This window comes from Xiphophorus hellerii, chromosome 7 (genome assembly GCF_003331165.1).
Source record: "Xiphophorus hellerii strain 12219 chromosome 7, Xiphophorus_hellerii-4.1, whole genome shotgun sequence".
Taxonomy (NCBI): Eukaryota; Metazoa; Chordata; class Actinopteri; order Cyprinodontiformes; family Poeciliidae; genus Xiphophorus; species Xiphophorus hellerii.
The window spans coordinates 20,353,460-20,377,097 of NC_045678.1; the positions used below are offsets into that span (position 1 = coordinate 20,353,460).

At 35.9% G+C, this 23,638-nt stretch overlaps 2 non-coding genes across 2 annotated transcripts; both read right to left on the bottom strand.

Moving 5' to 3' along the window:
- Positions 1-20,133: 20,133 nt before the first annotated feature.
- trnai-aau (transfer RNA isoleucine (anticodon AAU)) lies at positions 20,134-20,207 on the bottom strand. The gene has a single exon. It is a non-coding gene; the product is annotated as a tRNA-Ile (tRNA).
- A 446-nt stretch (positions 20,208-20,653) lies between these two features.
- Positions 20,654-20,727, bottom strand: trnai-aau (transfer RNA isoleucine (anticodon AAU)). The gene has a single exon. It is a non-coding gene; the product is annotated as a tRNA-Ile (tRNA).
- Positions 20,728-23,638: the final 2,911 nt, after the last annotated feature.

Sequence of the window (23,638 nt, forward strand, 5' to 3'; positions counted from 1 at the left end):
TCGGTTAGTCTTCTTGTCTGTGGGAGAACGGCTACAATAGTCAATCATCTATGCTGCCTGCTGCTTTTCATAGAGTGTAAACAACAGCAGTAACTCGTCAGGTCCAGCTGAGGTCAGCATTGTTCCTGGTTATTAAGGAGGTAAATGAGATGAAGAGGGGATTAGAGAGAATATATATATATTTTTTTTTTCATCTTAAAGCGTAACGATTAAGAAACCATAATGGTGCTAAACCACAGAGGTTGGAGGTGGGAAGCAGCTTCAAACCTGAGAAAACACTTTAACACAGCTTCAACATAACACTTCATATGCCAGGCTGCATACTAGACCTATAATTTTTGCATATTTTACCCATTTTTATTTTGGTAAACTTTTATGTTGAGTGGTAAAAATATTATCTAGTCAAGTAAATAGGAGGGAAAAAAACATGAAATGAATTCATTAATTATTTTCTCCTGCTGTGGATGAACAGTGCTTTAAAGAAGTTTTCATCCTCCTTGAACATTTTTTGCATTTTATCAAATGAAAACCACAAACTTTAATGTGTAGTATAGATATTTAATTTGGTTGGCCAATTAAATTGTGAAGGGGAGGGAAAAGTGTGGCATGAATATGAATTCAGCCTCCTTTTACCCAGTTCCCCTACGTACAATCAAGTGCAAACAAATACCTCAGGGATTCAACTGTGGAGGCGTAAAAAAGCAGAGTTGGGTTCTAAAACAATATACCAATATTTGAACATCTACGGAGCACTTTTCACTCTATCATTTTGAAAACTAAAATGGTCTCACAGAACTGCAAATCAAGACTTACCTGTCCATCTAATCTGACAGGCTGGGCAAAAAAAAAAAGCATGTTTTAAGAATGCAGCTAAGAGAATCCGTAGAGATCCACAACTCTGATGGGAAAGTCTGCGAACTTGACAACTACGAGTTTTGAATTCCACTAATCTGCCGTTTATGGAAAAGTGACAATAAGAAAGCTGTTTTAAAAAAGTACTTGAGGTTTCCCATTTGTAGCTTGCCATAAACCATGTAAGGAACAATGCAAACATTTTGTTTAATTGTTAAAAGGGAACAAAACTGAACTATGTATGATGAAAAACTAAAACGCCACCATAGTGGTGAAAGCATTTATGATCTGGGTATGCTTTTCTTCAGCAATAACAGGGCATCTGGTCAGAGATGATGAGAAGCTGAATGAAGCTAAATACAAGCATTGAAGAAAACTTATTCTAGGGCTGCAGAAGACATGAGACTGAGGGAAGTTTCATCTTCAAACAGGACAACAACTTTAAACATACAACCAGAGGTATAATGAATGGTTTAGATAAAAACAAAATGATAACGGACAATCTTTGCCAAGACTGGTAAATAAATGTTCCCAGAAAAAAAATGAATAGAAAAAAACTTTTCTATTTTTTGTTGTTGTAGTGTAAAAAGTTAAAGGGGTATGAATACTTTTGCAAGGATGTGTGTTTCTTTTTGAACGTTTCAAAAGAGTAGGATCAGGGGCCGTGTTTATGGGAACATCCATCCACTTCTCTCTCTGTCAGATCAGTGAGTAAGGTCTGCATCTAAAGCCTGAGACAGAGATAAAAAAGAGAAAATATATGTGTTATTCTTGGACTATGATGTCTCAGACAGGAAGGAAGTTTGGCTTTTCAGCACCGACTGTCCCCTCTTTAAATCTGTTATCAAACTTTCTCTCTCACAAAGTCAAGCCTCCATCATTTACCACTGCATACCCGCTTAGACTGGATAGCTGGTAAAAAAAGGAGTATTCATCCTCACCTGTACTGTATGAATGCCTTATTTTTTTAATCACCCAAAGAACTTGATTTCCTACACTGTTAACTGTACATGTTCACACAACCACTAAAACACTAATTCCCAGATGCACCTGAATATAACCCACAACCACTAACAAATAAACAATAAGATAAATTACATTTATAGGTTGAATTTGTCTCTGGATTGCAGGTCTCTAAGTTTTCCTTTGAGTTAAAAAAATGCTTCCTTATTGCTATTTGACTTTACCCTATTAACAAAATTGTGGGGAAAAAAATATAAATGATCATATGTGTCAAAATATCCTGTACGCACATTTGTATCTGACTGTGAGCGTGGGCCCACATACATCTGAAACAAAAATGTGTTTTAGTTAGTTTACTATTTTTTATTTGGCAGTCAACGCTTTTTCCATAAGCCAATTGCGACTGTGTGGTAAAGTGAGCTAAAAGTGAGTAATCAGACTTTTAATAAACAGTTAATCTTGTCACAATGTTTGCCACAAAGGGTAGCCGTTAAGAAGATGTTGTCACCTCACCTACTTGTCCTTTGGATGTCACAGACACAAGACCTAACCTGCAGGAGGAAAGTTCACTTCAGACAGGTAAGCTTTGTTTTCCTTTTTTGTTATTTAGAGTAATTTGCAACAAATAAACTATGTAGACATTTGTATGTGTCTGGTTACATTGTTTAGTCCATGTTCTGTGGGTCAGAAGGACTGTTTTTGTGTGCCCTGTGCATCACGTTCATTAAGCATACTTGTGCATATGATGCATGTTGGAGATGTAGTTGCTTGTGTGAGTCAGATGCATTGATGTTTGTTTTTTTTTTATCCTGCAGGCGTCCCTGGTCTCACACACAATTCCTCAGTCTGTCTTTCGTTGTTGCTCGCAATAACACTTTTGCCTTGGTCTTGAGCTTGAGCTGTCCTCTTCATCACGCAGCAGTCCAGTTGGTAAAAAGCAATATATTAGCCACATTGCAGGGTTCAAAGTGTGTAAAAGAAAAAAAAAGTTGCAGCTTATGGAATGGAAATTACGGTACATAACTCTTATTATGTGTGTACAAACTCTTTCTGATTATGTGTAAATAAAATCTGGTCATCCTCAACCCCACAGTAGCTGCAGGCGGAAAAGCTGAAGTCATTTCTTTTCACTTCCATGCTCCTTCCTAGATCTCATGCATTATGCCACCATGTCCCTTCCAATAGCACAAAAAACAGGCTAATTGGTGACCCCCTGTAGCACACTGAAGCCCACTGTGCTCAAAGTTTATCTGGCTTGTGTTTTTATATGCTGTAATGCTCCTCTGCATCCTGACTGTGCCTCATTTATTAATTTTCCAGTATGTTTGCAGCATTACAATGAGCTGGGTAGCTGAGTGTACCAAATGAATGCTGGAAACACCTCATTACCATTGGTCATGTTATTACAGGTTGGACTTTTTTATTGGTTCAATTAAGCAATATGAGATTGACTTCGTTCCAGTTCCTGCCATTTTCCTTGGCTATTAAATCTAAGTTCTCTTCGATATTAACAAAGCTGCAGACAAAAGTTAAAGGATCAAACAAAATGTAAAAAAGACAAAAAATACAATTCAAATAAACCATGATTGTTATTGCATCCAGATTGTGGTCCTTATGACACATTACGTTGTTGTAATCAGATGTTCCCCCGATTTATAAGGAAGGGTCATTAACTGTCTTTGGGACTTTATGACCATCTGTAAATAATTCCTTCTAATTAGGTCTATTGAATCACAGCCTTAGCTAATTAAGGCATAGAAGACACCACTTCTCAAAACACTGCTGGGGATAATCTTTGTTGACCTCAAAGTTAGCTTTTGTCTGCTGCTTGTTTATCAGTTTCAGAAAACCTTCTGTCACGACACAAAAATGACTGCCTTCAGTCCTCCATAATACATCAAATCTATGTTGAAAAACTATGTTTTTTTTTTGCATTTTCTAGGATTGTCTTTGTCTAATATAAGCATGTTCTAAAGGTCATTTCAGAGTGACAAGAAGCAAAATCAGAAGAAATCTGTATGGAGGTGAATACTTTTTCAAGATGCAGTATTCCAGCTTTTTTAAGCGATATTCTGGTAATATCGCTTAAAAAAGTTGATGTCCTTTATCTATCTCTATCTGAAATAAAACCAAATTAGATAACTCTAAAACTTGATGAAAAACAAAGGATCCATAACCCTCAGTAATCAGATAAATGAGTTTGTTTTAGAAGAGCTTTGTTTCTAAGATGCTACGTTTCTTGTATGTACTGTTTTCCTCAGGTCCTGAACCAGAGTCTTTTGAGTTTTTTTAACATACTTTTGATAGATTATTTATATAGAATTACAGATTTATTTAAATTCTGGGCCAGTACCACACAACGAGATCTAGGAGCAAGAAAACCTGGATAACTGTTTCTGACAGAGTTGACAATATGATGAGGTGAGATTTCTGAGGAGATTTTTCTGTACATCACTTATTTTTAGTAACTTATAATTTTTTTTTAATTTGTATCAAAACCCAACCAGTTAACAGGATTTCAGTTAGTCAATATGTACTGTATATTCTAGACATTGTAAAACACATATCTGTTGTTTTTTTTTAATCTTGTTACTAAATATATATATATATTTTTTTTTACAAATTTAACGAACTCCTCTACCAACCTCTGTTCTAATTGCTTGTAGTCTTTGGTTTGAAATAACTGTTATAATTGACACTTAATTGTTTTGCAAAAATACAAGAAGTACAGCTGGCAAGCCTCGCCCAAACCATAGTACCACAGCCTCCATGTTTTATAGCTCTTAGGTTGATGTTGGAATTCAGTGGTTTTCTTCCTCCAGGCATACGGTTACCTTAATCTCATCTCTTCCAAATAGCATCCATTCTGACAGCCGGTGTTCTGTGATTTCCAATAGCTTGTAGGCAAACAGCAAGGTTCTGTTTTCAAGTGCAGAAACTATCTTCCTGCAGTCACACTATGAATTCAATTGCTGTCCAGTGTTTGTCTGATGGCTTACTCATTAACATTTCTCCTAGGGAAGGTAATGATAGTCTTGAATTTCCTCTAATTGTACACAATCAGTCTGACTCCGGATGGAGTACTACCCTTTTAGAGAAAACATTGTAACTCAGAATGACTTGATGATAACAAGAAAGCAATGGTATGACAACAAGCTATGTGAGTAATAACTTCCTTTTAGAAATTTTAAATGTTTTACTAGTGGTTTCATATTTACCAATAACGTTATTTTTCCAAAATTGAATTTCCTGTCATCTTTAATTCAATTCGCTGTTTTTCTTTCTTGCAATACCTTTGCTCACCCTTCACCCTTTGTCACCCACAGCCTTCAGTCATTATGCAGCCAGGATGTGCAGCCACTCTGGCCTCTGTGCTTTAAGTGGCACGGCTCTCCCAGACAAATGGTTCTGCTTACCCAGTCTGGTCATGTAGAGATAGATGAGGCAAACAGAATCACTTGGCCAGCTCTCCAGGTACTGTGCTGTGTCCCTGCTCTGATTCAAATGACAGATGTATAGCCACAGTCTGCTGAGACCAAGCTATTCCTAAATTTAACAGACCTGCTTCATGCCTGAACACAGGAACTTACACAGCTATGTGTACTAAATACATAAAAGATTTGTCCATGTGAGTCTTTGCATGTTTTTGCTTTTGATGTGTGCACATTTAAAATATTCCCAGGTGTGAGTTTTGCTGTGATGTAAGTTGTGGGCTCACAGCTGCAAGGCACAGATAACCACTTAAACATGTTAGTGTTTGTGCAATATATTTTAATATTCTTTGTACTCTGGGTGTACTCTTAAGCAGTTAAGCTGATTATAATGGAGCAAAGATCCCACTCGACCTTGTGATGTTGCTATGTTTCCTTAGTGAATCTGACCAAATAGCCTCAAGCTGTTTATTCTGCACGACATAATGAAACCTGACAGTGTTCACACCTTTGGCAGACCGAATACAGACCTCTAAAAGAAGGGACGGAAAACCAAGCAAATGTCAGGTCAGGTTTCAGTACAAACTCCTTAAAACACATATTATTACTAAAAAGAAAAATTCAAGAGCATGTAACTTAATAACAAAACCTTCATTTTCCAAATGTGACTTATAAAACGTAATGTTACAGTAAGTAGAAAACTTTCACTCAAGAATTCTAGTCAAATGATTGGATACACAAGAATTTGTTCAATGTAGCTAAGTGCATACCTTCGAAATGAAAGAAAAACTATGTAAATGTTTTTTAAATTATTGTAACAGTAAAAACTGGAAAAATTTTGGATGCTCTTGTATTCAGTCCCCTTTTATCTGAGACCCCTAGATAAAACCCAGCGTCTACTACCATTGGAAGGTGAAGGGTTTGACACAAATGGAACCTACCAGAACGCCAAACAAAAAGCCTGCAGGGACAGCATAACTCGGATAAACAGAGAAAGAAGAAAGAAAGTTATGGATATTATGGAGCAGAGATCCACAGCTCAGGTGGGAAAATCAGTTGGATGCACAACTTTTAATCGTAAACTCCACATGTCTTGTGTTGCTGAAAGAGCGATAAGATGAAAGCCATTGTAAGAAAGCTATAACTGCATAAGCCAGAAGGCCAGTATGCAAAATCATTTATAATAATAATAATAATAATAATAATAATAATAATTATTATTATTGTAAAGAATAAATGTAAAATTACAAACAGAACACTAAATACTTCAAATATGTAACTGCATAACATGTAAAAAAAGGGAGAAAAGTGTATATTGCATAATGCATATTGAAAATGTATTAAATATATATGTTTTGCTTCAGCAGTGACAGGAAAGCTCAACAGAGTTTCACTCAACATGACTAACAAAGTACAATGAACTGTGGGATGTGTTTATTTGTACAAAAATTGAAAAGCCATGCCCCCATTTCCTTCCACTTCACAATATTCAGCTTTAAGTAAATTTATGAAATAAAATACAATATGTTGTGTTGTTTTGAAAATGCTCAAATGCGTAAATGGAGTGAATATTTTTTGCACGGCTCTGACTAAAGCAATTACAAATCTGGATTTTTTGGTATGCCACATCAGTCAGAAACCTGCATTAAAATCTGTCCATAATAGGCAAATTAACCAAACAAAGCAAATAAGCTTGTTAATATTAATAATGTAAATCTGGAAGCTTTAAAAGACATAACATTGAAAAATAGGTAACCACTTCACCAAGCTGTTAACTCTAATACCTTCTTCTTAGTATCTGCAGAAAATAAGAAATTACGTTTTTTTCTCTCTATCAGCTTCAGCTGTTATTGCAGCCGTGTTGACTCTAGTTGGAGAAATGTTGCTCTCGGCTGATCAGGTTTCATGGTAAGGCTGATGTGATTTGTAGCGGTGAGAAAATTCAGCACCAGAATGCTAACATAGAAAACCTTAAAGTAGTTTCCTGGTAAGTGAAAACATGCCCATGCATCTCTGATTTTGGGTGTGCTTTAGAGTGAAGGGAGCTGTTAGTGGTAAAAACTGGGATTAATAGGATAATGAATGTTAAACTGGAAAGTTTTATCTGGGAAACCAATTAAATCTTCTTATTTTACTTAAGGGAACCCTATCAAACCCTCTACAATAAAATAGTACTTATCCTCAACTATTACACCATAGACATAAAAATAATAAAATACTGAAATCCTGTTAAATATCTACATTAAAAAGGTAATGTGTTAAATGAACTACTTTCCTACTGTACAATTTATGTAATTGTTGTTCTTTTTAGGAATATTTGCAGACCAGGAGTCTGTTTGCTGAAACATTCAGGTCCAACACACCTGAATCAAATGGATAAATTACCTGCTCAATTTTCAGTCAGGTTTTCCACAGTCATGCTAAGGACCTGATTATTTGACTCATTTGTGTTGAGACACATCTAAAAGTTGCAGGACACTGGCTGTACACTCTCTGTTTTTATTAGGAATCTATTTTATTTTTAAAGGTTGTTTCACCCCTTCACCATTTTGTTGTTTTGTACCCAGAGTATGAAAAGGAACTATTTATCGCAGAACATTTGGTACAAACCATGCATCAATTGTAACCGGCTTGTAGACATTTTGTTTATGCTTTGACAACCGCTGACTGAAAGCAATTTTTGATAATCTATTCGTAGTCTGCGTTAAGGAAAAAATAGTTATGACACTCCAATAAAGATACCAGCAGGAGGCCAGTAAGAATTATTTTTCAGAAGAACTGACTTGCCCAAATAGAGATCTATACTCTAGTCATTTGGAATATAGTGCTAATTTTGACAAACTTCATTTGGCATTATTCTCAAAGTTCTGTAAAGGTATTTTTGGGCTTGAAAAATACTTCCGTTAAAAAGGATCCCACAGACTTCTGCCAATTTTCAGAAATCTTGAAGTTTGTATGAAATGAACTCACAATAACCTTCACAGCAAGCAGCCTTTATAAAAGAAGTATTGGGGCTAATGTTCCATAGCAGACATGTTTACAGTGAGAGGAGAAAGACTTCTCCTTTCCAACATTTCTGTTACTTACGCTGTCATGCAGCTGTATCCTTTGGACTGTTGGTCAGCAATCAAAGCACTTCAGACCCAGAAGGAAACACTAACATGGAACCTGAACCAACAAGCATTGAAGAAATGATGCAGAAAATGGCAATAATGGTTTCATGTTTCAAACTGGATTTTTAAAAGGTCATACTTAAAAAGATGTCAAAAATATTAAATAGAGCAATACTGATTACACAATTAAGACCTTGTAGGTAAATATCATAAAGAATGTTTAATAGGATTTTCTTTGATTAGAGAAACAACAACAACAAAAAGATGTATCCTTCATTGAATTTCACTATGGCCAGGGCTTAGATCTAAATCCCCTTCATGCATTTATTCATGCTTGCAGTTCAGTTTCTGCTGTAAGGCAGAGCTTTCACTTTAAACAAAAATGTGCTTTGAGAGCACAGTTGCAGAATCACACTTATGGATTGTCATGAGCAACAGATTTCTTTCAGCTTCCCAATCTAGACCTTTTGCAAAGACAGTGTAGCTTCTTAATTTACTGACCTACATAACTGTCTTTGTGGTATCAGTAAATTATAGGTTAAACTCCCTTTTACTTTTAGTCAGAAGGTTTCCCTTTTACTGTGAGTGTGAACAAGCCTTTGGAGAAAATTCTAAATTAAGGAAAATCATAATGTTAGTTCTGGTACTCCTGGTCTCTCAATTAAGGTTACAAGTCTTGAAAAGTGAGCTAAATGAAGGAACGTCTGACCATGCTGTAATTTTGCATCACAGAAAAGCTGTACGTATACTTCGCCACATTTATCATTAATTTGCTGCTATTTCTTTGCAGTTGTTTTTAATTTGTTACTCATAATTATTTATATTTTCGTGTCTAAAACGGAAAAGGATAAGATGAAAGAAAAACAGATGGCAAAGGAGCCAGAAGTTGCAGAAAAGTGATGCCATTACATTTGGACAGAAAATACAGGTCTTCTGACCCAAGAAGACAGAAGGAATGACAAAGTCTCCATCTTGGATTTCATAAGGTGGAATATACAGCTGGTGATTTAGCATTTGGAAGTCTGGAAAACTGCTGCCTGAGAAGGAGAATCTTGGACATCTAGCAAATGTTGTGGAGTGCCTAGTTGGTCTGTAATTCATCACAGTGATAATAGGTGTTTGTAAAAAAATAAGAACAAAGAAAAAAACAATACAAAACAATCGGCGGCATATAACTGAAAGAAATGAACCCTTGTAATGCTCAATTTAGTTAGATCACCAAATATCCCTTGATATGCATTACTGTGCACACTGCCCTGAAGAAGCCATGTCTACGTACAGTCATCTATATCTCCTCTCTTAGAGGTCCAATCAATCAGCAACAAAAAAAAATAATGGCACTCTAATAGCATGCCAAGTAACATTCAACTACTCAAGCTGTATTGTTTTCTAATATTTTAGAAAATAAAAATCCATGAAGAAGCGAAATTTCAGATGTCAAAAACAAACAAAAAACCCAAAACATCAGTTTTCTGAGTCTCTGAGTTTGATCTTTTAATCTAAACAATAATGAAACACTGAAGAACAAGCATATCAGAGCACAAAAATTTTGGAAATAACTCTGTGTTTATTAAACATGCTTCTGAGTAACTCTAACTTTACAGATGCCAGAGGTCAAACTGTTTCAGTCTCTTCTTAAAAGGTTAAACTCATGTTCCTTCCTTTTTCTTTGATCTTGGATTTCCTCCTTTTCCCAGCTCCTACCTTTTCAAGTCTTTCTTGAGAGCTTTAATGAGGCACATGAGGAACAACATTTCATCACTTTCAGACCTCTTTAATCAGACTAACTTAGTCTATATTTTCCATTCTTTCAAAAGTTCAAGTTTTATGTCTGTTTTACTCTATTTCCTTCATTTCACTTTTCTGTGATCTTTTTAAGCAGACAGTTTCATAGGACCAATATCTTCACTTCTGAACCAGTCATGGTCTGAATCATTTTAAGAGTATTTCTCTTTTGAGGTGAGTCTTGACTCAGCCCAGTCTTTCCTGTTTGAAGTTTTAAAGAAAAATGCTGCCATTGAAAATGCTGTCATTCCAGCCACTTAAATGCAGTGAAAAAGTATTGACTCCTTTACAGATTCGTTCTATTTTAGCTTTTAGGTCAGTCTTTATTAATTCATATTGTGAAACTATGAAACAAGGACAACATGACTCAACACAACCTACAGATTAGGAAGAATTACTGTGCAAAACAGAGTCAGGTTAATGTCAACAGATTTTTATTTACCCTTTATGAATAAAATAATTGTGAGAACTAAATTTTACTCAGGCTGTCTTTGATATTGATATTTTTTGATTATCTGTTCAGTTTGCCAAAAAAACCCCCAACAAAACAAACAAACAAAAAAAAACTCATAAAAAGAAAACCAGTGAGGAGAAAATACATGTTCACAGCTTTAAATGCATAAATTACTTTAACCTTCACCCCTTTACGCTCATACAGCACACCATCTGGGGCAATGTGGAGTTCATTGCCTTACTCAAGGACACTTCAAATATTCACAGGACCAGAAATAGGAGGGAAATCTCAGTTGTACCAACATGCAGCTGGACTTATGAATCTCCTGTCTGTCTCAGCACAGGTCTGCTTTTCCTAAGAGGAGCAGATTGTTTTATGACCGCACAGCAGAGTTTGCTTCCCCTTGGGGCAGCTGTTGCAAGAAGTAAAAAAAAATATTTCATTCTGTATTTCCCAGTTTGTTACATAGTTTCTTCACTCTATTCAGTTTTAAAAAAAATCTTATTTATTTATTTTTGTTATAACTTGGGTGTATGCTCATTGACCAGTGCTGCCAAACTTTGCAAATTTCATCCCTAATTTCTGTCTGAACAGGAAGATATGGATGCAGGTGTGTAAAGACCAGCACAGGAAACACCTAAGACGACAAACAGGTGTGTGCGTGTGACTGTGTGCCAGATAGTGTGTTTGGAAGTGTGTGTATGCAGTTTCGTTTGTGTGCCTCACTTCAGGGGGGCAGATCTGACCAGAGGATATGCTTTAGTCTTACCGCTAATGTTAGTGACTCTGTAAGTGCAGCTCAAAGTACTCAAAGTACTGCCTTTGTCCCCGATAAAGCTTAAGTATGCCTCTTTATGTAGCTGCATGCATGTGACTCTGTGTAGACTTTTGTGTCTGTTTTAGCATGATTGGTATGCCCATATGCAACACTCTTTAGGTCACACGATAGAAAGCATATGTGGGTTTGCAATCACTTTGGCAATAAAGTAACATCCAGTCTGGGAATGTAGCTCTTTCCTCAGCCAAAGAACAGCATGTAGCTCTGGTATTTTACTTTTAAAGCAGAAACAGTTGTCTCCTTTTCAGTAAGTTTCAGACTTATAGGTGGTTTGAGATTAAAGACTGGGAAAAAACTTAGACAAACAAGCTCTTTCTGCAGGAAAAGCTAGTCTTCTTTAATGAAATCTGGGGCCTGCATAAAACATCCGTTTTTTCAGACTCAGTGATCCAGAATTTAGAGCTGAGCTGCAATCTGTTTTGTCAAGTAAAATATAACTGCAATATTTTACCTTCTGAAGACATAAATTGCTTCTAGAAACACACAAATAGGTCAGAATGATATCTTTCTTGTGCATCCCTGCAGAGAGACATCTCATTGTTTTCCATAAGCTGCTTCACACAAAACAAAACATATATTTTATGAGGTCTCCAAAATTTATGGCAATGTATAAACACGGCTAAACAATGCATGTGAACAACAGCTTAAAGGAATTACTATCTAAAAATCATTATAATGTAATCATTTCCAATCATCTCATAATATTCACAATTTGTTTCCATTTTTCTAAAACTCAGGCTCAGTTTTCACTTCACAGCAAATTTATATGATTTATGGAAAGCTCATTTTATTCTTGGCACAGTTTACTGTAATCTACATCGGCTTCTTTCCACTCGGCTCCATTCTCTAGTAAAACCTCTTGTAGAATATCCACCAAGAAGAGACAATCTTCAGAGAAAACCGATTTTAATTTTGATTAAATTTTAAATGGTGCAATACAAAAATAACCATGTAATTTAAACCAACTTTGAATACAGTGATAAAAAAAAAATAAATCTCTCCCTCCTTATTTTGGCATCTAGGAAATAGAAATTATAATTGTATGTCTAATTGACCAAAAATGTGAAAAAAAGTTTGCCACTGGCAGTGATGTGAATAAATGCATTGAACTGTACAATTCTTAACTAAGCAACACTGTTTTTTTATGTCAAACTTGAAAGGGAACGTTATCCAGATGTCAAAAGAGGGGCCTTTTGTGTGTGTGTGTGTTGGGGTGGGGAAAGGAGTGTGTGGATGGGGGTTGGACAAAAGATGAAGCCTGTGTTTTTCGGGTGCTGGCTTCAGCTATTTTATGCAGAAAAAAGCCACAATATTTTCTCTCCAAATTGAGAGCTTGGTGCTTCATTTGGGTGTATGTACACAAGCACACAGGCGGCCGAGCTATTCTGCAAACACAGGCAGTCTTAGTGAGGACCATACATTAATGATTTATTTCTCTTTCCTCTATTTAAACTTATTTATAATGCCTTCTGTTTTCACTTTAAAATGTAAAAGTTGTATGCCCCAACCACTAAATTTAATAGATTAAACAGACTTTTTCTTTTGCACCATGATTATGTTGTCACTTTACAGATTATAGCAGATACATGCAGTCATTTCTGGTTATGGTAGCAGTCAAAAACTGTCCAAGAACTGAACAGTCTGATTTTTTTATGTTACTTTTCCCTACCTCTCTGTAGGTGCCATTTATTATGCACATAAATAAGTTTTTTCTCAGACAACTTCATTCATTTTATTTTTTTACAGTGAGCTAGTGATTAAGTTTTCTGCACTAGGTCACCCATATTTTAATACACTTTTCAGATAATTGAAAATATACTCTCCAGTGTGCTTTGGCTCTAAATTTGATTTGACAATCAAGCGTGGATAAGATAAGATGTTGGCTTCAGACAGTAATCCCACATGAAAAGGTTTTCCCTTCATTAATTTTCCACAGACATCTCACTGGGACATAAACTGCATTAAACATTTAACCTCTTTCACAGCTTAAAAAGCAAGAGATGAAGAGATTGATTGGAAATTTTCACTGAATTTCAATTTGGCATCTGTTCGGGGATCATCTCTGTGACTGATTGCTTATTTATTGATAGCGAAAGTATAGCTATCTCCGAACATCAAATTACAGGGCTATCGCATTTCTCTGGACAGCTTCTACTTGTTTTGCAAGAAATTATACAACCAAACCCAACCATACAGGCCACATCAGAGGGAACGCAAGCAGATGGGATTATGCGGAAAGGTCTGATTTGTGAGTGTTAAACACTTTAAGTGTGGAACGATCGGAGTGTCTCACCCTCCAAAATTGCTTGCATGTGTATGTTTTACATGTATGCATCTAACAGTGGGGGTGTGGCTGTGTGTGTGCACTGTAGTTGCCTCTTTAAGGCTCAAAGATTTTCCGTGTGTCGGTAATTATTAATCTGTAGGTGGTCACAGTAAGGCCAGAGGGGGAAGTTTAATATCCGTGCAGCCGTGTGTGACGGTGAGTTGATTAAGAGGTGAAGCGCAGTCAGTCAGTGACGGATGTGTACATTTGATAGTGTCTGTCATTTACTATGCTGCGGCCTATAATTTAGTTCATCTCTTGGTGTGGGAGCAATCTTGTTTGTGTGCTAGCTTATGTAATGCACTGGTATATGCATGCAGAATAGGGAACAGTCTTATTGGTACCTGGGGTTCAATGATGTTCAGTGTTATTGCTACCAGCAGGTCTGGACAAATAGCTAAACACTGGATTCATTCATTTTCAACAAAGGCTGGATACATAAGTGAGATGTGATTTCACATTCTAACAAATTTACTGCCCGAATGGGAAATACAAAGTAGGTTTTTATTAAACATTTCACTCACAGTTAATCTTATTATGTGATCTTGCCTTCATTTCACAATTCTAATACTTATTTTTAAGAACTATTAAAATATATCAGAATGTAACTAATATCCTCTGTGTCAGTAAATATACTTCTTGACATAGATCTTGACATGAAATTCAACAAGTTCAATCCAAATAATTTGTGCATATGTAAGACATCACAAAAATAAATAACACAATTTTTTTTCCTATATTATGTGCAATAAAATGAAATGACAAGAGAATAACATGTGAAGATTCTTACTGAAATTAAAAGGTAAATAAATTTCACTTGTGGCAACTAGTGGCGTACATCTGATATATATATATTTTTTTTAATTCTCCCACACAAAGTGTTTTGAAAGTCTGGAAGTTCTATGGGCTTCCTAAGCATTTTGAGTTTTAATTAATGTTCAGATTTGTTGTCTTGGCCACCCTTGTTTAATTTTTAGCTCTTGACCAAGAATGTCCTGCTACATTTATTTATTCTTCCTTTTTTGATTATGTAAATCCTGCCAGCACTCTATGCTGAAAGAGTCACACAACACAATGTTCCCAGTTCAAAGCTTAAATTGTTGGCATGGTGTTTTTGGTAAGCCTTGTTTTATGTAATGTATGGAGTATATTGTTTTTGTTATTTTTATTACTTGGGTTGGTACCGACATCTGGTGTAAAATTTATGTTAGCCCAATTAGAAGTATATTTACTGAGGAAAACATTGATGTTGACACATTTTTCGTGCTGTATTTCCTGTCATCCTACTTCATGTCTGCTGTAGGTCTTTCATGACACTCATAGTATCTTTCTTTAGCTGTCCAAGCCACATATTTAGATGACCAAAGGGATTTCAGTTTAAGAAAGCCTCAAAGATGATCTGATCTGTGTCTCAGCTTTGCTGTTGATCCTTTCAGGGTGCAAAATGAAAGCTGGGACAGAATTTAAGACTGGATGAGTTACATAACCCCAAACACAGGCCAGAGTTTTACACATCCTCTCCCTGGCGGTTGTCATAGCAGCAAGGATTTGGTGGAAGAGAAAGAGAGAGGGAAAGACTTACATTTTCAACAGTACCAAGGTTTAAAACCTGCATGGCAGGATGATTGATGTTCCTTCCGTTGTTTCTCAGACAACAGGTGGAAAGCAGTTTAAAATTTCTCTACAGATGGAAGGCTGCACAGTTCATGTTTTAAATAAAGGTTTCATGTGTATCGGATATTTGCAGAATTCAAAAGAGGCTGTTAATGTTTACAATGGTTTTCCTTTATTCAGATAGCTTTTTGAATACATTTACAAGTATTAATTGCTGATATTCATAGGTTTTCTTGTTTGGAATTCAAATTCAGGTCACAAAATTCAGCACCAGTAGTTTAGAGGTAATACTCCCATGTCTGCTAGAAGTAATCCAGGGGATTACAGGTCCAAGGCTTGTTCATCAGCAGACATTTAGTAAGGGCTTTAGTGAATGCTGAATATGCTCTGGCTCCAGGGAGTTTTCTGCTACTTTCTCAAAGGTCACCCTTTGAGAACAGATTGAAGGGAAGTGTGCTCTTTATCCGAAGCGCAGGAGGCTCTGAGTCAGTGGATGCAGAGCTTGATGATCTCATAAAAAAATCAAGCCAAATTTCCCAGTTGCTCAGTTGTGTTTAGTTGAAATATTCTATTTGGGTCATTTGCTTCCTGTGGGGTAAAGTGTTTGGTATGGTATTACTGGGGATATGAGTCCAAACCCCAATAGTTACTCTTTGCAGATTGGTTAGATGTAATGAAACATGTCCATTTCTAACTCTGAGACACTTTTTGTCTCACTAAAATTCTGAAAAAATTTATTTTTAAAATTTGTATTTTTTATTTTTCTCTGTAAATATTCAGATATTTACAGAGAAATTTATGTGCTATGTTTTTGCTTTTTTGTTACAGTTAAATGTGATAATCTCACACATTCCAATATTAGATAAAGACACTCTGCATTTGTACAAAAATCAATTTTAAAAAAGTGATTGGTTTTATAACATATTATCATTTTAGAATATATTTTTATATTCTTGATCTAGCATTTGCCAAAAGCACTTACACACAATGCTTCAGTGATTCCTCATCTAAGTCGCAGTGATACAATTCTCACAGTTCCTGTTTACCTTTCTTTCCTTTTACCCTAGAAAAAAGGAACCTGCAAGTTTATATCAGAGCAATTCTATGGTCTTTAAGCCTCTTCCTTAGTCAGACCACCACATGCTCATCTGGGAAACTCATCTTTCTACCATGAAGCTAACTACTGGTCCTGCACCACCTGTCCCCTCCCCTACCAAAACTCAAGCACCCCTACAGCAACATCAAAAGGAACCTTAGAGAAAATATAGATAATTTTCTTACCATCACTTACCTGCCCCACACAGTGATTGACAGTAATTTTCCTGAGTTAATTGCAACCATGCAAAAAGTAAGTAGTTGATACATTTCTTATCATCTTCACAATGCTCCCTGGACAACTTCTCTAAAGCATCTACTCATCATTCAGCCTCCACAATAAAACTAGCTCTTGGCTTAAAACATGTTTATGGAAAGTACTCAACATGACAAGAACATTTAGTTTGAATGTGTGTATTATGTATAGTTGTTTACAATTCATTTCTGTTGGAATGATTTTTTGAAAGATTGAAAATGATCTTTACATTTTCTCTTTGCATATGAGGCTGACAGAAGATATCTCTGGGAAATGTAACAGTAAATAATAGTTCTAGCTTTTTGAGTCTTTTTGGCATAAAATCCGAGTGATTTATAGATGGTTGAAGTCCAAATTACAAGTTGGACAAGTCTTGCAGAATTCAAACTGAAAATTAAGCTTTAGGTTGGAGAGCAAAGAGTTACTAATCAACCTCAACTCCATGATCCAATATGGCTGCCTCATGCACAAAAAGTATAAATGGCAGCAGTGATAAGCTGCTATATACTGGCATGCTTGCATTGCCAAGTTTACAATTTGCAACCCAAACTCAGCCAATATGGTCTGAATTTCAACTAGTAAGGAAGAAGGAGTACATACTTGTTAATTTCTATTTAAAAATAATATTAGACCCTGTAGTGAGGGGCAGGGTGGGGGTTGGGGGAGGGGAATAATCCCATTGATGATTGGGTGTGAATATAGCACACAATCATTGGAGTTACCCTTTGCTTAGGTGTTGTGCTGTGCTAAGCAAAATAGTTTTGCAAAATAATTTTTGTTAGACAATGGCTGATTATGGTAAAACATAAAGACGCTCATGTTTATCAGTCATGAACATTTTATTTCTAGTCACGTGTCAAATTATTATGTTTGAGGAAATCCTGTTTTGTTTTTTCCAATCAACCACTGACTGCAGACTCAATCAATCCCCCAGAAAGAGAAATAGTAATGTTTTGCTCTGCATGTTAAAAGGTTGCTCAAACTGGACATCCAGTGGATAAAAATGTAATAACAGAGGCTTCTGATTACAGCTCCACTATTTGCTGAGTTGGGAGAGAAAATATGTTAGAAAACTGAAAAAAACCCACCCCAGCAATCCTGTGTGAAGTGGTTTGAAATTACTACCAAATTAAGTTCTCATTGTTCTTAAAACAGGACTGTTTGAAGCCTTAATGAGTAGTTAGAGCTTTAATGCTGGTAGTTTGTGTCCTGTCTTAGTTTTAGAAAACCAGCAGGACAAGCAAAACACAGGGCACTTCAAACAGAGACGAAATGACAGGAACATTTTTACCATTTAAACCAGCTCATATCTGACCTAAAATTATTTGCTTTGATGTGACATATCAACGACAATCTTACTTTCTGCCTGCAGGGTGTAAATCAAGACAAGTCTGGCATAGATCCCGTATTTGACCAGTAAAAAAACTCGACTCTATTTCCAACTTTGTGGCCAAAAGCAACCAGCTCTTCACCACATGAAGACAAAAATCTCTGGGAAATCTCACAGAATTTCCTGCTTGTGGCTTTTCATTTTTCACTACCAACCAGAAACAGCCTATATACATGCTTAGAGCCTAATGTGGTGAATCTATATCCTATTTGTGTGCATAAATATGTGCTGCTTGTTTTTAATGGTTATTTCCAATGTCCTTCTGACTTTTGTTAAGTCTTTTTAGCCACTGTTAAAATACTTGAAATAAGTGGATGCATATGTTAATGTGCCTTAGGGGAAGAGATTCCTAGCTTTGCTTCTTACAATTATTGATATAATTAGAAAAAAGAAAATTGGTAACAAGGGTTAAACATGAATGTTCTTACCAAGTATCAGACTGTCTGTGGGTAAGAAGTAATTGACCAGACAGAAAGAAAGAGCCGGCAAACAAACCTGGCAGGCCAGAGCAAACAGACCTTGTCAGCTTAGCTAACAACACGAGGAACAGACCAGGTGACATTCTGCACTCTGCTGTATTGTGTATAACAAATCCAACAGATAACGTCTAGAATACCAGCATTTATTGGAGAAGAATAAAATTAAAATTTGTTCTGTGGGTTTTCTGACTTTGCCACAAAAGCAACAAAATGCCTCAGGTGATGTCAGTAGATTAAGGAAAACTCACTGGAAAGCACATTAAATCCTGCAATGGTGATGTAAAGTCTTCCTTTATTACTTTTTGTCTATGAATTTTCCCATTCCCATTATTTTATAATTCAGAATACCCCATTTATCATTTTTCCAGCTGGAGAGACTTACAGCTAACAAACCGATTTTCTATATTAAATAGTACACTGAAGAAAATCAACTGTGAGAACTAATCAAGGGTAGAACAAATAATTTGAGTTAAATCAATTAAATAGAAAGTGTAGGGGGTAAATAGGCTCAGGCATCAGTCTAGTAACAGCAACAATTTATAATGTGTCCAGTTTTTACCCTGTGGACATAATTACATTTCATAAACCAAAGCTGTTGGGACAGAGCCAGGCATTATTAAGCATCTGACACCATTTAGGGTAAGATTCTGCATTTTCTCATTTCTTCTTTAATGAGCAGCTTTTGATACTTTTTTCTAATGATGAAACAAAACTACATCATATGCAGGAATTTATGTGCACAGTGTGAAATAGTGTCCAAAGGTTTTATGTTTATTTTTGTCTCCATTAGGCATTATGTTGTACACTTTGTTAACCATTCTTCATTGCAGCTCATTGAGGGATGTCAGGATTTCTTTGTTCCTGATGCAGATGCAATTCATTCATTATTAGATGTTTTCAGATGTGGAGTTTGATTTTGTTCCATCATTAAAATCAAGGCCATTTATATGCATATAATGACATATTTTGCATACAAAGTGCACATATTATTTCTTCCAAGAAAATGTCTCCTACATCTATACATCATTAACAGCAGGATATTTCCATGCTTTTATGTTCTATCTCTAATTCTGATCCTACCATCTGATTGTTGCAGATGAATTTGAGACTCATAGGAGCAGGCAATGTTTATCCAGTCTGTTCAGTTTTATTGTGTCTGCTTTCTGTTCTAGGCGATCCTCTGTGTGACTATTGACTATTTGTTGGCTTTCAGATATTGATGTTGTCCAAACCTTGGACATGTTAGCTGTTGTCTTTCAGTCATCTCAAATCAGTGTGTTCATTCTCTTCTGAAATCGGACAAGAAGATATTATCGCCCACACAACTCACTAGTTTTTCCTATATATATATATATATATATATATATATATATATATATATATATATATATATATATATATATATATATATATATATATTTTTTTTGCCATTCACTGAAAGTCCAATAAATGGTTGTTTGAAAATCCCAGCATATCATAATGGAATAAAAAACAACACTGCTTAAGTGTTGATTTTCTGAAGAGTTTAGATTTCAATTGGCCAGTATGGGGATTGAACTCATGATCTTGGCTTTATTAGCACCACACTCTGACCAGCTGAGCTAACTAGCCATAAATAATGTTGAGTTTTCATTGATGTAAGAAAAACTTACATGATCTTGACAAAAGCAGTGAAATTTTAATGTTTTTCAAAATCAACATGCATAATGGTTTAATTTAAAGCCTCTAGATATTTTGAAGTGTTGATTTTATTTTCCGCCCTTTTTTATTTTGAAGTGTTGATTGTCTGAAGGATTTTAGATTTCCATTGTTCAGTACGGGGATTGAACCCATGACCTCAGTGTTATTAGCACCACACCATGTCCAGCTGAGCTAACCTACTTTACAGAATGTTGAGTTTCCATGGTTTGAAGAAAACTTACATGATGTTACCACAATGAAGATTTAAGAAAAGAACTCATATTCCAATATCTTTCAAAATCAATATGCATAATAGTTTATTTCAAGACCTCCTGCTATTTTGAAGTGTTGATTTTCTGAAGACTTTATGTTTTAATTGGCCAGTATGGGGATTGATTCCATGACCTTGGCGTGATTAGCACCACGCTCTGACCACCTGAGCTAACTGGCCATACATAATGTTGAGTTTTCATAGATATAACAAAAACTTCCATGATCTTACCACAATGACGATTTGAGAAAAGAGTCCATATTCTAAGGTTTTTCAAAATTAATATGCATAATGGTTTAATTTAAAGCCTTCTACTATTTTTAATGGTTAAACATAAAAGTTCTGCTTGCAAAAGAAGCTGGAAATGAGTTTATTTTGCCTGTATTCTTTATCTCTACATCTCAGTTACCCTTTTTGTTTTCAATTGTTCTGCATTTGCATCGTTCCCTTTCACTCCATTTATGAAGCATCAAATTTTTTGATCTTTTGACGTTGCTCAAAGCATAGATTGTGAACAGACCACAAAGAGGAGATATGTCGTTCTTTTAGGATGAGATGCATATGGACAGGCGGATAGACACACAAACAGCTAGTCTGTGTACATCCTGCCAGAAGTGATGAAAAAAAGCTTCAGATGTGATGTGATTATGACAGGATCAGAATAAATCCATGTGAGTGTGCACATGCTCAGACTGTAGGCCTATGTCTTCTGTGGTGTGATTTGCTGAGCTGTGCGTTAATGACCAAAACTCTGAGGGCGATAGCACTAATCCTTCTAAAGAATTACACTGACCTTACATTGTTTCTTATGCGGTCTTCATCCTTTCAGCTCTTTAGCACATTTTCTGACTTACTGAATCTTTCAATGTCCTTCTGCTACAATTTGGCCATTCAATTGCTTGTCTTCCAAATCCACTTTCCTTTCAATGGGCTGTCACCATCAGATCACATGATTACTTTGAGCTCCGTTTGCCAAATCCCCTGCCCAATCTCTGAACTTGAAACAGCATGTCACCCTGCTGGGGTTGACACAGACAAGTGGAAGTCATTTAGATGTTGACTCAAGGCACTAGATCAAAAGTCTGACAATCAATCAACCGAAGACGAACAAAAATCAACAGAGTGGCACATCATTGTAAAGTACAAGGAAAGAAAAGACCTGTTGTTTTATTTTCCAAAATATATATCAGCAAAGTGTGTTTTTGAAATCAGCTCCCACAAATTAATGATTTTTTACTGCAAAGTATTTTTTGTATTTGTCCACCAACTTTATACATATGGAAACACATTTTTCAGCCATTCATTTTTACAGTCTGGTGTAAGCTCTGATTGGTTGAATGGAGAGGTGTGAAGTCAGTTATGATTTTACTGCAGAAACCACTCCATCTTAGATATACCGTCTAAAATGGCATAGCTATTTTAGCTGACCATTGTTTTGTGTTGTTGCCCTGCTGGAACTTTCACTCCAGACTGTTGCAGCTTCTTTCAAATTTTCTCCCAGGATTGTCCCATAACTGGCTTCAAAATTGCTCTGGCAGCATGATGCCACCACATGTTTCATAGTGTGGATGGTGTGTTGAAAGTGATGTGCAATGTAACTTTTCAGCCAAAGAGTTGGCATAAAGATCAATAAACTAACTTTTTTCTATCTTACCAGAGCACATGTTCGCTGTTTCAATTACATGTTTTATGACAAAAAGAATACGATAAAATACATAAAAATTTAGTGTTGTCATGTGGAAAAATTTAATAAGTTAATAAATTAGAGAGATATGACAGCAGTGGAAGCATTTCCAAATATAGCGTAATTATTGTTCACTTGCTTGTGGAAGCTCTAATGATGCTGACTTCAACAATATTTATTTGTTTTTAAATTGTTTTAGATTTCTCTTTCTTACAATATAAAAAACATTTTCTCTAAATGTGTTAAATTAGCTAGTTTTTATTTAAGTCAACATGACACATTTATCTAAGCTTTGTTCCACTGAATGTGCCTCTAGTGAGCACCATTGGTTCAGAGGGTTTGGTTTTATACAGGCTGAATTGCCATTTTTACACCTCAGCAGTTTCTGTATTTACTCTCTAGGTCTGTTTGTATCCAATTTTGGCAGCAGAGTCATTCAGAAACTGTGCACTGTGAAGGACAGCTGTGTGCATGGGCCCTGGGTATGTGTGTGTGTGGGTGCTTGCATGTGGCACTAATCACCTCACAGCAAACGATAAATTAGTTAAAAAATGGTCTTCACTACAGATGGTCAAGGTTTACTAAGAGCATTGCCCCATGAGAACAACAAATACAGACATTGTACGTATTGTGCCTATTTAACTATTTGGCTTGAAACGTGTCTTTTTTTAGTTAACTATGGAAAGCTGGTATGCATGAGCAGAGTCAATGATGATCAGAAGCCATTCAACACCATTTAGTCAAGGTACATCAAAACAGAAAATAAGTGTAATTCAAAAAAAGACAATTAATTGCAGTTGTGCCAATTACACCAATAAGATACAAGTTTCTGACTGTTGAGGTGAATTACACTGGATTTTCTTTATGTCCATAAACCATATCTGTTTGATTGACTTATGTAAGAGGTAATGGGGAATTTGGGTTGTGTTTGTGGTTTTTTTCTCTGAGTAAACCAGTTTAAAGCAGAGGTCCCCAACCCTGGACCTCAGGACCCACTTGTCCTACATGCTTTAGGTTTTCCCTGCTGCTGCACAACGTGCATACATTGATGGGTGACTAACAGGCTTCTGCATCAATTGCAGGCATTCAAAATAGATAATGCACTTATTTGAGGCAGTTGTTCTTGAGTGGGGAAACATCAAAAACATGCAGCACAGTGGGTCCTGAAGACCAGGATTGATGTCCTCTAGTTTAAAGGATGCATCGTTCCCTTGCCTAACAATCTTCAGCTTTACTTTTTGGCTTTGGAACACCACTGCAATTTTATTTTTATTTAAAATGACATTCACTTACTATTCTTCAATACATTCACTTATATTTGGACATCTTATATTTACTCAAAGCACATAAATACAGGCAAGGAGCACGTTATCCTTCAATGGTCTTCTGGGCAAACTTTTTGATTGG